A 13,775-nucleotide genomic window follows, 5' to 3' on the forward strand; every position below is an offset into this window, starting at 1 on the left:
TGTTCTTGTTCCTTTTGTGGTGAACAATGGATCTCCCTTTTTGAACACACACGTTTGACCTAAATCTCCCAACATTGTGTTCCAGGTGCTTTCGTCCTAACTGCAAATTGCCTTTTCTGTCCATACATCCTTTCTCCAAAGGAGTGGCCTTTTTATTCTTGAAGTTTCAGTGGCTCTGCCTTCTGTGGGATTCTCCTCTGTGAGAAGCATTTGGCTCATTTCTTGATTCCAATTTTCCTCTTCTACTTTTGGTCTCCAGTTCTTCATCCACTCACTCTGACTGTTGGTACATTCAGACAGGATTACATCCAGTTTATAACTTTAGTATTTCTCATTCTGTCAGTCTTCTTTTGAAGGAGATTTTGGTCATCCTTATCACTCTGTGTCAGGGTTTTCTAACTGATCCTTCCTGCCAGGCACAAGTCTGGTTTTCTTTGCTCAGCTCGATATGTTATTTTTGGTCTGGATCACTAATACTAACCTACATCTTTCACGGTTTCTTTCGATTTCTTTCTCTTGTACCACCTCTGTTCATTTGTTGATGCCTCCCTTACCCATTGGGTTTGACTTGCAATTCAATTGACCTTTTATTATTTGTCTCCTCAATCAATTCCTGGTGCTTTCACTTTAATCAAGCACCTTACCTCTTACGTGTATCTCAACCCCTTCGTCTGCAGAGTACTAAGAATACATCTCCCATTATCTGCTTTGGATAGTTGTTTCTTCTTTGTGAGGGTACCATTTTCTACACAGGGCCATCATTCACTCATCTGAAAGACTAAGTTTTCCTTATTTATTTATGTTATTTTATTAGGAGGCTGAAAAATATTTTTTGGTGTGGTCCCACATAATTCTCCTATTTTAGGTTCCTCTCATTGGGGTGTCTTTCAGATGCTTCTACTTTCTCCCTTGGACTAGTCCCTCCTCCTATTCAGTGTGGATTTCTATCCATGTATGTGAGAAATAAGGTACAATGTTACAATTTTCTTACTCCAAAAATGTATTTCCAACAAGTACTTTCACTCACACTTCCCACCCTTCCTCCTCACTACCAACTAGTACTTACATTTCTGCCAAATCTTTAAGTGATAAGTAGAATAGCATAGAGGGAGTCATGCGAGTTATGTACATGTGTAGCACTACTACTGGTGGAGATTTTTCCCATGATAATTTGCATGCAAGAATAATTTAAATCAGGTGAATTAATGGATTTTTGCAAATAAAGGGCACCACCAAACAAGAATAGCTAGCTAAATTTATAAATGGAAGTAAGTACCTGTCCAAACTACATTTCCAGTGTAGGAAAATAACTTCAGGCTACTTTTTTCCCCATGTTAGTGCTTTTGTGAGTGCAGCACACACATCCAGTGAAAGTTGTTCAGTTTACACAGTTCTCTGAAGAAGCAAATGTAGTTAAGACTGAAGATTGCATAAAAGAATGTGGGAATTAAACATATGATCCATGTGGATGGAGGGAATTTATTCCATGCTGTTTACAGCAGTTTTAGGTTATGTTGAAAAAACGATTGCATGGTTAAGCACATTAAAGGACCATGTAATTTGTATCAGTTAGAAGCTTGTACAGGAAAATTGAGAACAGCATAAAAAGAGTCACAATGCCAACAAAGTAACATCTAACAGTGATTGGTGTACTTTCAGAATGTAAATAAAAATTACAGAGAAATGAGAAAATATATTTGCAAATATTTTTCATGTGTTACTATTCTGAAATCTGATTTTCTTTAAATAAAAGTGCCTTATTAATTATATTTTGTATTACTAGTATATACTGTTTTGTCAGCCTTACTCTATAGTGTATTGTCCAAATGGAACCTTAAATCAGTCATATATTAGTTACAAGAAAATGTGCAACTAGAATATTATATGCAAGTGTGATACTAAAGTAGATATACTGAAAAAAAATTAATTTGGTAAAAACAAGCCCTATAGCTAGACTGATCCCTACATGTCTTTATAAAGTTGATTTAAGTTTATTTCCTTCTTATTAGCTATATGTTTGTGCACCAGCAATAAACAAGTGTAGGGAACATGTATGCCCCACAAGATTTTATTACTCATCAGGATCTCTACCAACCCCTCAAATATTATTATATGTCCTAAATAGTGCATCATCCATTTTATGTAAATCAGACTGGAGATTGCATAAAAGTATTTGAAAACTAAAACATACATCCATGTGAATGGAGGGATTTTATTGCTACTAATATGCCTTTCAGTATATGAAAGGAATTACTGGGACCCAGACAAAGAGTTCTGTGAAATAATTTCAGCAACAAGTTTTGTCATTTTTTCCTGTACATATTCATGGAAAAGTCACTTATTTACTCAGATGAAAATTATTTGAAAAAGTGAGATTTTGATTTTCTTTGTAAGAACAATATTTTTTTTTTTTTTATTCAGCCAGTACTATGAAATATTGTTAATGTTCAGACATCTTAAAGGTATTTTTAAATGGGCAATGTTTGTAGCCACTGTTGTATTTCATCAAAATCCTGTCTATTACTAATTACTTACTTTAAATCGATAGTACTGTTAAGTATTTCTATGAACTACCTCCTAAATATCTTCTCAGATACTAGAAACATCTTTAAAATTTGTAAATCAAAATGTACTAATAATTTGTTGCAAAATATGAATCTTTAATCCTAATATACTATTGATTTATTACACAGTCTAATCCATACATGCTAACATATTAATGATTGACTGTAACATTTGATTCTCAAATCCTAATATACTAATAATTTGTTGCAGGATATGATTCTGAAACTGTAAAATGGCCTTTTAAATAAGTTTACTTCTTGTTTAGCGATGTTTGCGAGCTATTTTGGCCTACAGTGAGTGTAAAAGTGAGGAAACAATAAGATGGCTTCAAAACATGGTGGAACCTGTTGTAAAGGCAATACTGCTAAAATGTGCAGACAGTAACAGGTAAGAATTTTATTTGAGATTTAAGCATATTTACACAAATGGATCATTAGCTGAAAGTCGCTTTAGGAAGAACTTTTGAAGTCTACTGTAAAAAGTAAAAGTAGTTTTGTTTGCAAATATATAAATGTTGCACTTGTCTGTAGCCAGAATAAGCTGTGCATCAATCATAAATTAAAATTATAATTCCATACAAATGATAGAGTAAAGAATGTCTGAATGTTGTATTATTTAACAATTCTTGAAAATGAAAACTTTTAGAAAGTTACCAAGGGCACAGTTGAAATCAATTTTTAAAACTTGAGAAAAATTTAGTTATAGTCTCATACAGTGATTATTAACTTGTACTCTAATGTATTAATGTTTGTTTTATGAAACAAGGATCAGTTTTCCTAATGATAATTTTTATATATAAAATTATATATACATTGACATGTTTTCTGACAGAGGATATCTGTATTTATGTATAAAAAATAAAGGACATAAATACACAAGTTTGTTTGTTTATTTGAGAGCAAAGTCACACTGAGCTTGCTGTTGTGTCTACCACAAGGAATTAAACTTAAATTTAAAAAAAATATTTTAATAATAAATTATTTTCTTGTATTAAAATCCACACAAAGTGAGTGTTGTTGTTTGGTACTTTTAGTACAAAGCAACTAGGCTATTGGAACCAAACAACTGGTAAAAATCTTAAATAAAATTTTATTAGATGTAAAAATAAAGACTTAAAACTAAATATCTAAATTCAGATAAAATATTCAAATAGAATTGAAAAGAGGTATTGACTCATTACAAAATAAAAACAATCAAGTTGGACAGTGTCAATACTGCCAGGTATAAACTTTTAGGAGATATGTCCAAAAAGGTGCTGCTGTTGCTTGCAGTCATAATGGTGGCATGACAGTAAAATGTGGGCTATTGTGACTTCAGTGACACAAAAGTGGATCAGTATGCAATAAAAGGAAATTATAGGTTTAAAAAAATGTAACAAATATGTTGTCTTGCCAGGACAAATTCCTCCTTCCTTTCCTTACAGAAACAAGACAGCCAAAAGAGCAGCAGAAGGTTTGATGTGAAAAAACCTGTGACACTGCTCACTCCAAGTTGACTGCCAAACTGGCTTGTATCAGAGCCTTGAATAAAGGACCTTAAGTCCACATATGGTACAGGCATGGCTGTCACAGTACTACAGCAAGATCATTTCCATGAATAACTATATGGCCAGGTATACAGAAAAACTGTATGGAAATATATTATAAAGCAAATTGGGCCATTCCTTCTTTAATATTGAGGTAAACAGGATGCAAATGAATGTGAAGTGATACCAGGGCCAGTAGAGAGCTAAGAGATTCAGCATAACTGCAACAATTAATGTACTGCATAACTTGTGTGTGATCCAGGGAAAGAGAAATAGCCTTCATTAGTCACCTGATTTTAAACCATCTATACAAATGAAACCAGAAGAATGGCTTGAAATGTGTTCTTCAAAGAGTAGTTGGTACTTCCAGTCAGGAGTATCTGCCTCCCTCAATGGAGATGAGTATAATCCATGGCAGGATGAGCTGATCATTTGAGACAGCAACTTCCCATCCAATGACAGATCCAATTTATCCAGCTGTGCCAAAGCCAAAAGGTTGGTTGTTTGGCAGTTATTAGTGCCAAACAGATAGTAAAAAGGCAAACCAACACGTATATACGAGGTCTGTTAAAAAAAATATGCGGACTGACGTCATAAAACAAAATGTACTTTATTTAGAAGTTACAAGTCTGGGACCCCTTCAAAGTACTCTCCTCCCCAATGCACACACTTATCCCAACGGTGTTTCCACTTGTTCAAACAGTCCTGGTACGCTTCTTTTGTAATGTCCTCCAGCTCCTTTGTCGCATTTGCCTTAATCTGGGAATCGTCTCAAATCTTCTTCCTTTCAAGGGTCTTTTGAGTTTCGGGAACAAGAAAAAATTGCAAGGAGCAAGGTCAGGTGAGTAGGGGGGTGGGGAAGAACAGTGATCGAGTGTTTGGCCAAAAACTCACGAGTGCTGAGGGCTGAATGGGCTGGAGCGTTGTCGTGATGGAAAAACCAGGCACCACTCCTCCACATTTCTGGCCTTTTGCGACGGATGGCGTCCCTCAGACGTTTTAGAACTTCAATGTAGTAAGTCTGGTTCACTGTGGAGCCTTCAGGGATGTACTCGTGGTGAACAACACCCTTAGCATCGAAGAAAACTGTCAGCATCACCTTGACCTTGGATCGAACTTGGCGAGCTTTTTTGGGTCTGGGGCATGTTTCACCCATCCACTGGGACAATTGGACCTTCATTTCAATGTCATAACCAAAAACCCATGATTCATCACCTGTTATGATCCTTGACAAGAAGTTTTCATCATCTTCTGAACAATCAAGCAGTTCCTGACAAACCTAGACGCAATGGGCTTTTTGTTCGTCCATCATCAGGCGTGGCACAAATTTTGCAGCAACGCGGTGCATCTTCAATTTTTCGGTCAAAATCTCGTAACAAGATCCAACTGATATCCCACACTCTTCAGCAAGCTCCCTGACAGTCAGACGTCGATTTGCCCACACCAGGGTGTTGATTTTGTCGACGTGTTGGTCGTCGGTTGACGTGGTAGGACATCCAGGATGCTCATCATCTTCAATGGATTGTCGACCATCCTTAAAACGTTCATGCCACTTGAAACATGCCATACGCTTCATAGCAACATCACCGTAAGCCGTGTTAAGCATAGCAAAAGTTTCAGTCGCAGATTTTCCAAGTTTAACACAAAATTTCACAGCAAGTCGTTGCTCCTTCAGGTCATTCATTCTGAAGTCCGCTAAACGAAAAAATTGCACTTCACTTAAAACCGCGTAGCTAATACACAAATGAAGATATCTGCAATCGGAAAATTGCATCGTAATCAACTGATCTGTGCAAACCTAGCGACACCAAGCGAATTCCCTGGAACCAACTGGAACCGCGCAATTGAAACAGTCCGTGTATTTTTTGAACAGACCTCGTAAAAGGCTAGTAGACAGTTGGTCTAAAAGAAAAGAGGTAGTCACTGCTCTAGACTTCATAGCCAAGAAGGTTGGTTAAGAAAGAGAAGTGTTGCAAAGATGAGAAAATATCTCCAAGCATTGATGATTCTCTCTACATCAGCAACTTCCTGGCCATTAGAAAGAAATGTGGAAAGGTGATGGGAAGCATAAGTCTCATTGATCTTCTGAATCCTGTACCTTATGACTTTGGAAATGGTGGTATAAGAGATGCTAGTTGTGAACGTAATCCAAGATTCCTTTCAGTTTTGACATCTGTCCTACTGAGCATGGGCATGGATCCACTGGAAAGCAATAAAGTTGGAAAGAGCAGGATTCATATGGAAAGATATCCCAAGCCAGTTTCTGTGCCTTCTGGATACTGTGGGAAATGTCCCGAGGTTTAGGGTTGGTTTGGTGTTTTTAATGCAAAGCAACTAGGCTATCTGCACTAAACATCTGGTAAAAAGTTAAAATTAAGGTAAAAATAAACAAAGTTAAATTTTTGAATTAAAAACAAATAGCATTAAACCTAATTTTTACATCTAGGCTATAGCAGTAAGAAAAAAACTACAGTAATACAAGTTGTAAAGGACTTTCTGTAGCATAACTGTAATTATCACAACTTGCCAGGAAGACTAACAGGTAAGTTCAAAAAGCACTGTCAGTCACCTGAAGTTGGCCTTTCCAGTCCTGGTTGAGTTATTTGACATTACAGCCATTTTCTAATTTCAAATCAAACTAGATATACTTTGATTCTTAAAAGGGAATCACACTAAAAAAGGTATAGTGTACAAATTAATAAACTTAAATAGTATTAAAAAGATTAATGGCCTTTAAAAACATTTCTAAGGTCAACAGTGTCACCATTGCCAATAACAAACCTTACGGATAAACCTTGGGACAGAATACGTTTCAAATGTACTTACTGTGACCTGAGTGTTACATAGACTACACATTGGTGCATCAGTCCCAGATAAAAGAAAATGATATTTAAAAACAACTTTCTCTTTCAAATCCTTACAGAAGCAAGATGACCCAAAGTCCAATAGAGGGTTTTATTTGGAAAAGCTTGTTTTCATGCTACTCACGCCAAGTCGGCTGGCACAGAGCAAACCCTTGAATACAGAACCATAGTCCATGTATGGCCATCAGAAAGCAAGATCAAGAGGGAAACAGAATTATATTGCCCACTGACCTTGTGAATCTTGTCCCATATGACTTTAGAACTGGTGGTAGAAGATATGCTGGTTGTGAACTTAATCCAAGAGTCCTTCTGACTTCCACATCTTACCCACTGAGCATGTGCCTGGGCCTGCTGGAAGCGATATGGTGCAAGAGTGTGGGATACCAGAAAAAGTATCCATGGCCTATTTTTGAGTCTTCCATGCCATGTGGCAGGCAGGATTTCACCATGGATGAGGATATCCTGGAAAATGTATCAAGGTTTCCATGAATACATTGAGCAGCTGCCTGTACAATACAGTCAGTTACTGCTGTCACACAGTTGTCTACTGATGTCTTACAGGACGATGGCAGGATTAAGTTCTGTGAGAGCAATGAAAGAGGACCAGTTTGCTTGATCACCAAGGAATGCAGGTCAGATGGCATCGACCATGACCAGTCTCTCAAAATTATAGGAGAATGATCACTGCCTCATGAATTATTGTCAACCCTCCATGAAAAGTAGAAGAATAGTGAAAAGAAACAAAACTGAGATCAGTAGCAATAAAAGACAGAGGAAACTGCTAAAAGGTAACTGTATTAGTAGGTTTCTGAAATGTTTCCTGTAAGGAAAGACATACAGTATAGCAGGAAGCAATCAGTGCTTTGGTGTCATACAGATTAGAATGTACACCTTGACAGTTCCATTGTATCAAGGTGGACATTTTTATTTGTGTAGGCAAATTGAGTGATGATGTCTTTTTTCTTTGTTTTAATTCGAGGGAGGTCTATCGACCTCCATGGATCCTGCCCTGGGTCGATTGGACAGGTCTTTGCTGTTGGAAGAGGATTTCAGTGACTGAGGATGTGAATGAACAATCATTTTGCATTTTGGGGTGGAAGATGATGATGTACTTAAGAAAATGCCCACACCCAGAACCAAAGGAAGTGGAACTTGGGGTTTGCTGGAATGTATGTTAGGGACAGAGATGGATGTTGAAGTTGATTGGTCAACTTTAAGCATGGAGGTCAGAAGACTTTTCATTTGGTTTGAGAATGATTCTTTTGAAGGCACAGAGATCCGTCTGCACTCCCACTGTAGTTGTGGAACAAAGTGCAGCAACATACGTCCGAGATGAAGTGGTGGACAGCGACTTTCAATCCTCAGGGTAAGTAATGTTTTGAATCACTTTCAAATGCTGCACCTCTTTTTTCTTCCAACCACTTAGAGCAAGAACGAAAGTAGGATGGGTGGGAGCCATAGCAATTCCATCTTTGAGAGTGGAGATATGTCTTAGTGCAGAAACTCCCTGGATGGAGAAACCAAGGAGAATCTCTGATTCTCCAAGGTTTAGGGAGTGGAAGATACAGCTGCTTAAATGATGCAGTCATTCTAGATGGCAGACAGACTAACAACAGCTGCATTGAGTTTGAAACAGGTGAAAGATAGCCAATTAGCCTGCTCCAGTTTCCACCCTAACACTCGGTCATATCAACCATTGTCAATCTCTGTCAAAACTAGGAAATTCATCACTGCACCATGGATCACTGTCAGGTTTTCAAGAAAAACAAAAGTAAAATGAAGGGGAACAGATAGACAAATTAATAACAGTAAAATATTTACTAGATTCATGAAAATATTAAAGATAACTGTTCAATAAGATCATCAAGGTCTGACTGTTCATAAGTCTCTCTGGGTGACAAGTAGAAAGGACAAACAGTTGTGGTATGACCCAAGAAGATAAGAACAGTTACACTCTCCAAGGGTGTATCAAGTAGCATAGACAAGGTGGGTACATGCTGGTCAATCCAGCAGTGGCACCCTTCCACATACTTATCCATCAGACAATGTCATTCTGGGATTGAAAAAACTGCCAAGTTTCAGAAATGTTTTCTATAAAGAGAGACATGGGAGGATAGCAATCAGTCAATGCCTTAATGTCATTCAGATTAGAATGGAAACCTCTAAAGTTCCACTATATCAAAGTGGCCATTTTTATTTAGGTGGAGAAGAACTGGGTAGAGAATCCTTCTGATTGCAACCATGCCATTTTTTGTGCTAGAAAGAAGTTTGTTAAACTCTGTGGATTCTGTCCTGGATCAAGTGGTGAGATTTGTCAGAAACTGATTCCAGTTACTGAGAGCATGAATAATTGTTTTGCATTTCTGGCTCAAAGAAGGTGAACTTGAGCAGTGACTGAATGCAATGGTGGGAACAGAGGAAGGAGTAGACATTGACTGGTCATCTATTTTACCCACAGAAGGCATCAGACTCTGAAGGAGGCATGGAAAGGTCTGTTTGCACACCCATGTAGCAGTGGAATGTAATGCAGCAACTTATGTCAGAGATGGAGTAGTGGACAATAAGTTCTGAGCCTTGGTGTAAGAAATGTTATTGACAGTTTACGTATTTTACCTTTTTCTCTTCTACCCATTTAGGAATAAAGCAAAAATAAGAGGGATGTGAACCATTACAGTTAACACAGTGAGGATCCAGTTGACACTTGTATGCAACATGGTCTTTTACACCATACAGAACACACATCAAAAAACCATAACAAGATGTCTTCAAATGACCAATCCACTGAAAATGGAAATATTTCAGAGGGTTAGGAATATATAACCATACTTTAAATTGATATAGTCTGCCTTGATAGAGGGAAGTGTACATGTAAACATCAAAATCAAAAGGTGAGTGAGCAGCATAACTCCATCTTTGAGTACAGATACATCTCATCACAGAAACCAGTGAGAATCTGACAGAGATGTTCTGCAAGTTCTTCTCAATGACTCCTCTGGAAGGAGTTAGTCACATGGGAAGTAACCTGAATAGGTATACCCCTAATAGCTTTTGAAGTCATGAGGAGTTCACTGTGTTTAAATGTAGATGTTTCCATGAAGATTTCTCTAGAATAGAGCTTCATTACTGACGTTAGAGAGCCAGCAAGACCCTCTAAATCTTTCAATGAAAAACAGACACCTGTCCTAATGGTTTCTCATTCAAGGAAATAATGAATGGTGAGAAAATGAGGTGCAGAAACAGTAGGAGGTGGGGACATGAGATCAGGGTCTTCTAAACGTAGTAGTCGCTTTTGAGTGAACTATTGTTTCATTTTTATTTTTTCCAAGGTTTGAGAAATTCATATTAATATGGAAAAGATTCAGTGCTCACTGACTCCACCTGCCATGGGATCCTACAAGGGGAAGCACTACAGTGCAAAATAAGGACATTGCAGAAATGCCATGAATTTGTGAGCACTATACCCAAGCACCAGACAAAATGTCCACAACACCCACTGAGAACATTCATTTGTACTCAGTTGGCTCTAGCCCAACTGGACCAGCTGGCTGGTCCTGGAGGAGCCATCTTAAAGTGTGTTGCAGCACCCCAGATACCATTTGAAATCCAGGATCCTCAACTTTATCAGTCACTATGTATTACAAATATGTGGGTGCACATTCAAATCCCAGAGAAGGTAAAGTGAAGATATAGAACTTCTCCTGCAAGGTACTCTTCACCACATACAGGAATCCATCTCAAGGGGCAAAGGGAATGAGTGATACAAGGTGTTGACTTAAGTCATTATTTTTAAAGTGCAATATTTATACTTATTACAGAGAAAGGCTTAAATATAGTTTTTATAAAAATATTTATTAAATATGTATGCTGCATATTTTATCATACATTCCACTATAATCTATTCTTTCTATACTTCTAAATGAATATTAAAAATTGCTCAATGCTAATTTTGTTTTCTGTTTGTTCAGATTCCATGAATTATGTTGTTTATCAGATTAATAGAAATTTTGGAATTTCTTTAAAGATGTTTTTTATATTTATTATAAACCTCTTATTTTATGTTAAAGTTATTAATTTTGTATGTGTTTTTTTTTTTTTTACCCACATTGTTCTCTCTCTTTCAAAGGAAAACAAGGCAGCTCAGTATAGCAACCATTATGGAGTTGGGAAGAGGTCAAGCAGGAGCTTTGGCAGTGAGCACTCACACTCACATTTCAGGTGAGATTAAGTAATAGACTTTATCTTTAGCTTTATGCTTTATTAAATAAATAATTGGTTCAACATAATCCCACTTTATGAAGGAAATTTGTTAGAAGTAGAAATGAATTTATTCTTTTTATAATAACTTATCATTTTATGCAGTAATAAGAAAAGCAATGTCAAATAAAACTCTTCCAGATCACAAAAGTCTAGGAGGAGTTCCTTTTGTTTTGAAATGTATTCTTGAGACATCACCATCATATAGTGTTCCTAGGTCCTGGCAGTGGGCCTTAGGTAGGCTTCTTGTGAGTAAACGTTTAATGGACGAGTTTCCTCAGGAGTTCTTGCCATACTGTGAAGAACTGAGGAACCAATTTGACAGAAAGTGCAACTTAAGAATGAAAAATTGTGAACTTTTGATCTCCACTTTGGAATTTGCAGTGAATGTGGTGAGTGTCATTAATATAGTTTTTAAAATTTAGTAAATTGATCAGTAATTAAAGTGTACATTTGACAATTTAAATGTGCACAGCTTTTGTTACACAAAAAAACTAATCTGAAATCACAAGTTTCTCAATTGACAAACTTTATCTATACATGTAGTTACATTTTAGATTATTTCCTACATTATTGACAAGATAAAACAAACCACTGTTCTTTAAGTACAGATATTGTTTTTCTTCAAAATAAAATTGATTTTTCCCCTTGGGGGGGAGTAATCAATATAATTAAAGACTTAACTTTTATTTACAACTTTAATCTGATTAAACCACACTTTTCTCCAGTCATTATAGCATAGGCTGAATAAGATCCCAGATGTTTTGTTTTATTGTATACAATTTTCTGAGGGGAGTATAATACATCCTCAGTACACAAATATTTACAATATTTTGCATTAATGAGTGCAATACTCAAATACACCTCAGAGAGATCAGTTTGAAATCTAACAACTGTGCTGGCCAGTAAAAGATAACTGAAATCACTGGTGTCAGAAACCAGAGCTGAATAACATACCCTTTTAAACTGTCACATTTAGCACCTTAGAAGAGTTCTTGTCTATTGAAGTGAAAAAGCAGCATGTTACATTGTTATAACATACTGTTATCTTACCCTCATTACAGAAACGTCTGACTACATCACGTACTTGCACTCATTCATTGTCTGAAATTTTACAGTGTAAGGACTGCTAAAGCCAAATTTTTTGTTTGGGTGTGAGCTAAGCAGTTGTCAACTTACAAAGTGAAATAGAAGAGCTATTTGCAGTCACACCACACAAACTAACCCTGATATAATTACATCTCTGTACTCCCAAGTTCTAAGTATTCACCTGATAAATCAGTCAGGTACTTGACACAAGTGAAATGTACTAATGAGTGGTGATTCAAAATAACTGATAATCTTACTGCTGTTTTTAACAATGATTTGTTAATAAAATAATTAGATTACAGTTATAACCTTGTGTTAGAGATATACACAAGTATTAAATGAGTAATAAATTAAAAAAGATACGAGGCAAGATTTCTAAATTTTGTGACAAACTGATAAATATAATTATGATTTTTAATTATGTTTGAAAAGGTAAAAGTTTAACACTTTACGTTACTCACCTTTTGAGTTATAGCCATCATCTGTTGGAGAGTTTCATGTGAGCACTGTGTTTAAGAAATATGATGAACTTTTGCACTAAAGTGCTTTACCATGCATAACATTTTATAATATGGAATACATTACATAATACTAGCTGGGGTACCTATGACCTGGACAGATGTTACGTAAATTCATGATTGATGAAAGGTCATCTTTGGACATGAAAAGTTATTTCCCTTGTATATAATTTGAAAAAAGAGCCAAACACAAAATGTGAAGCCATAAGTGTGCATGTATCTCCTGGTGGACTCAACAAACCTTTATGCTAAGTCTGGGAAAATCCATTGACAAGGGCAAAGTAGTAGTGAAAAAAAACTCAGCAAAAAGTCAAAAACAGTAAAATGAAAAATTGAAAATGTGTTTTTCCCCATTGACCAAGTGAAGATCCATCCATACCCTGCAAAGTATTTACATGGACATACAACAATTATTGTTATATTTATACAGATGACACCGATGCATTAGATCCATGCACGAGATATTCCTGCCACCATATCTTCACCCTAAGAATGAAGAATAAAGTATGCCATGATGGGAAAATCACAACCTCTTTTGCAAATCTACATGCACAGAGAATAAATATTAGTAAAGCTAGGGACTTCACATCATATAAACTTTTTCTAGTATCATGTAAGCAAGCATTCCATTATAATATGATTACTTGCTAGCTTTCATCAATATTTGCTCTAATTTGAGAACTAAACAATAAATACTTTTAAGTTCATTAGAGGAAGGAAAACATTTCTATTTAATGCAAAAAAAAAGTTTTGAAAAAGTTTAATAAAAGGAGCTGTATGGAAGCATGATTGAGAGCAAGTTGAAATACGTTTATCAGTTGATTAGTAATTCTATTTCAGGTTCACTTGGATTGAGAACTTTGTACATGTTTATAGGTGAGATTTCATGTTTTAACTAGTTCTAAAACATGTATTCTTGCATGAAAGCTAAATGAAATAGTGTTGAACTATAAACAGTTT

At 36.2% G+C, this 13,775-nt stretch overlaps 1 pseudogene across 1 annotated transcript in view; it reads left to right on the plus strand.

Annotated features, from left to right (window-relative positions):
• LOC143249581 (mitogen-activated protein kinase kinase kinase 1-like) overlaps positions 1 to 13,775 on the plus strand; it is a 79,420-nt pseudogene that overhangs the window by 43,825 nt on the left and 21,820 nt on the right. The window contains exons 13-15 of the transcript XR_013027842.1: positions 2,831 to 2,952; positions 11,078 to 11,169; positions 11,350 to 11,600. The product of XR_013027842.1 is annotated as a mitogen-activated protein kinase kinase kinase 1-like (transcript). The remainder of the gene's footprint in view (positions 1 to 2,830; positions 2,953 to 11,077; positions 11,170 to 11,349; positions 11,601 to 13,775) is intronic.

This window comes from Tachypleus tridentatus, chromosome 4 (genome assembly GCF_004210375.1).
Source record: "Tachypleus tridentatus isolate NWPU-2018 chromosome 4, ASM421037v1, whole genome shotgun sequence".
Classification (NCBI taxonomy): domain Eukaryota; kingdom Metazoa; phylum Arthropoda; class Merostomata; order Xiphosura; family Limulidae; genus Tachypleus; species Tachypleus tridentatus.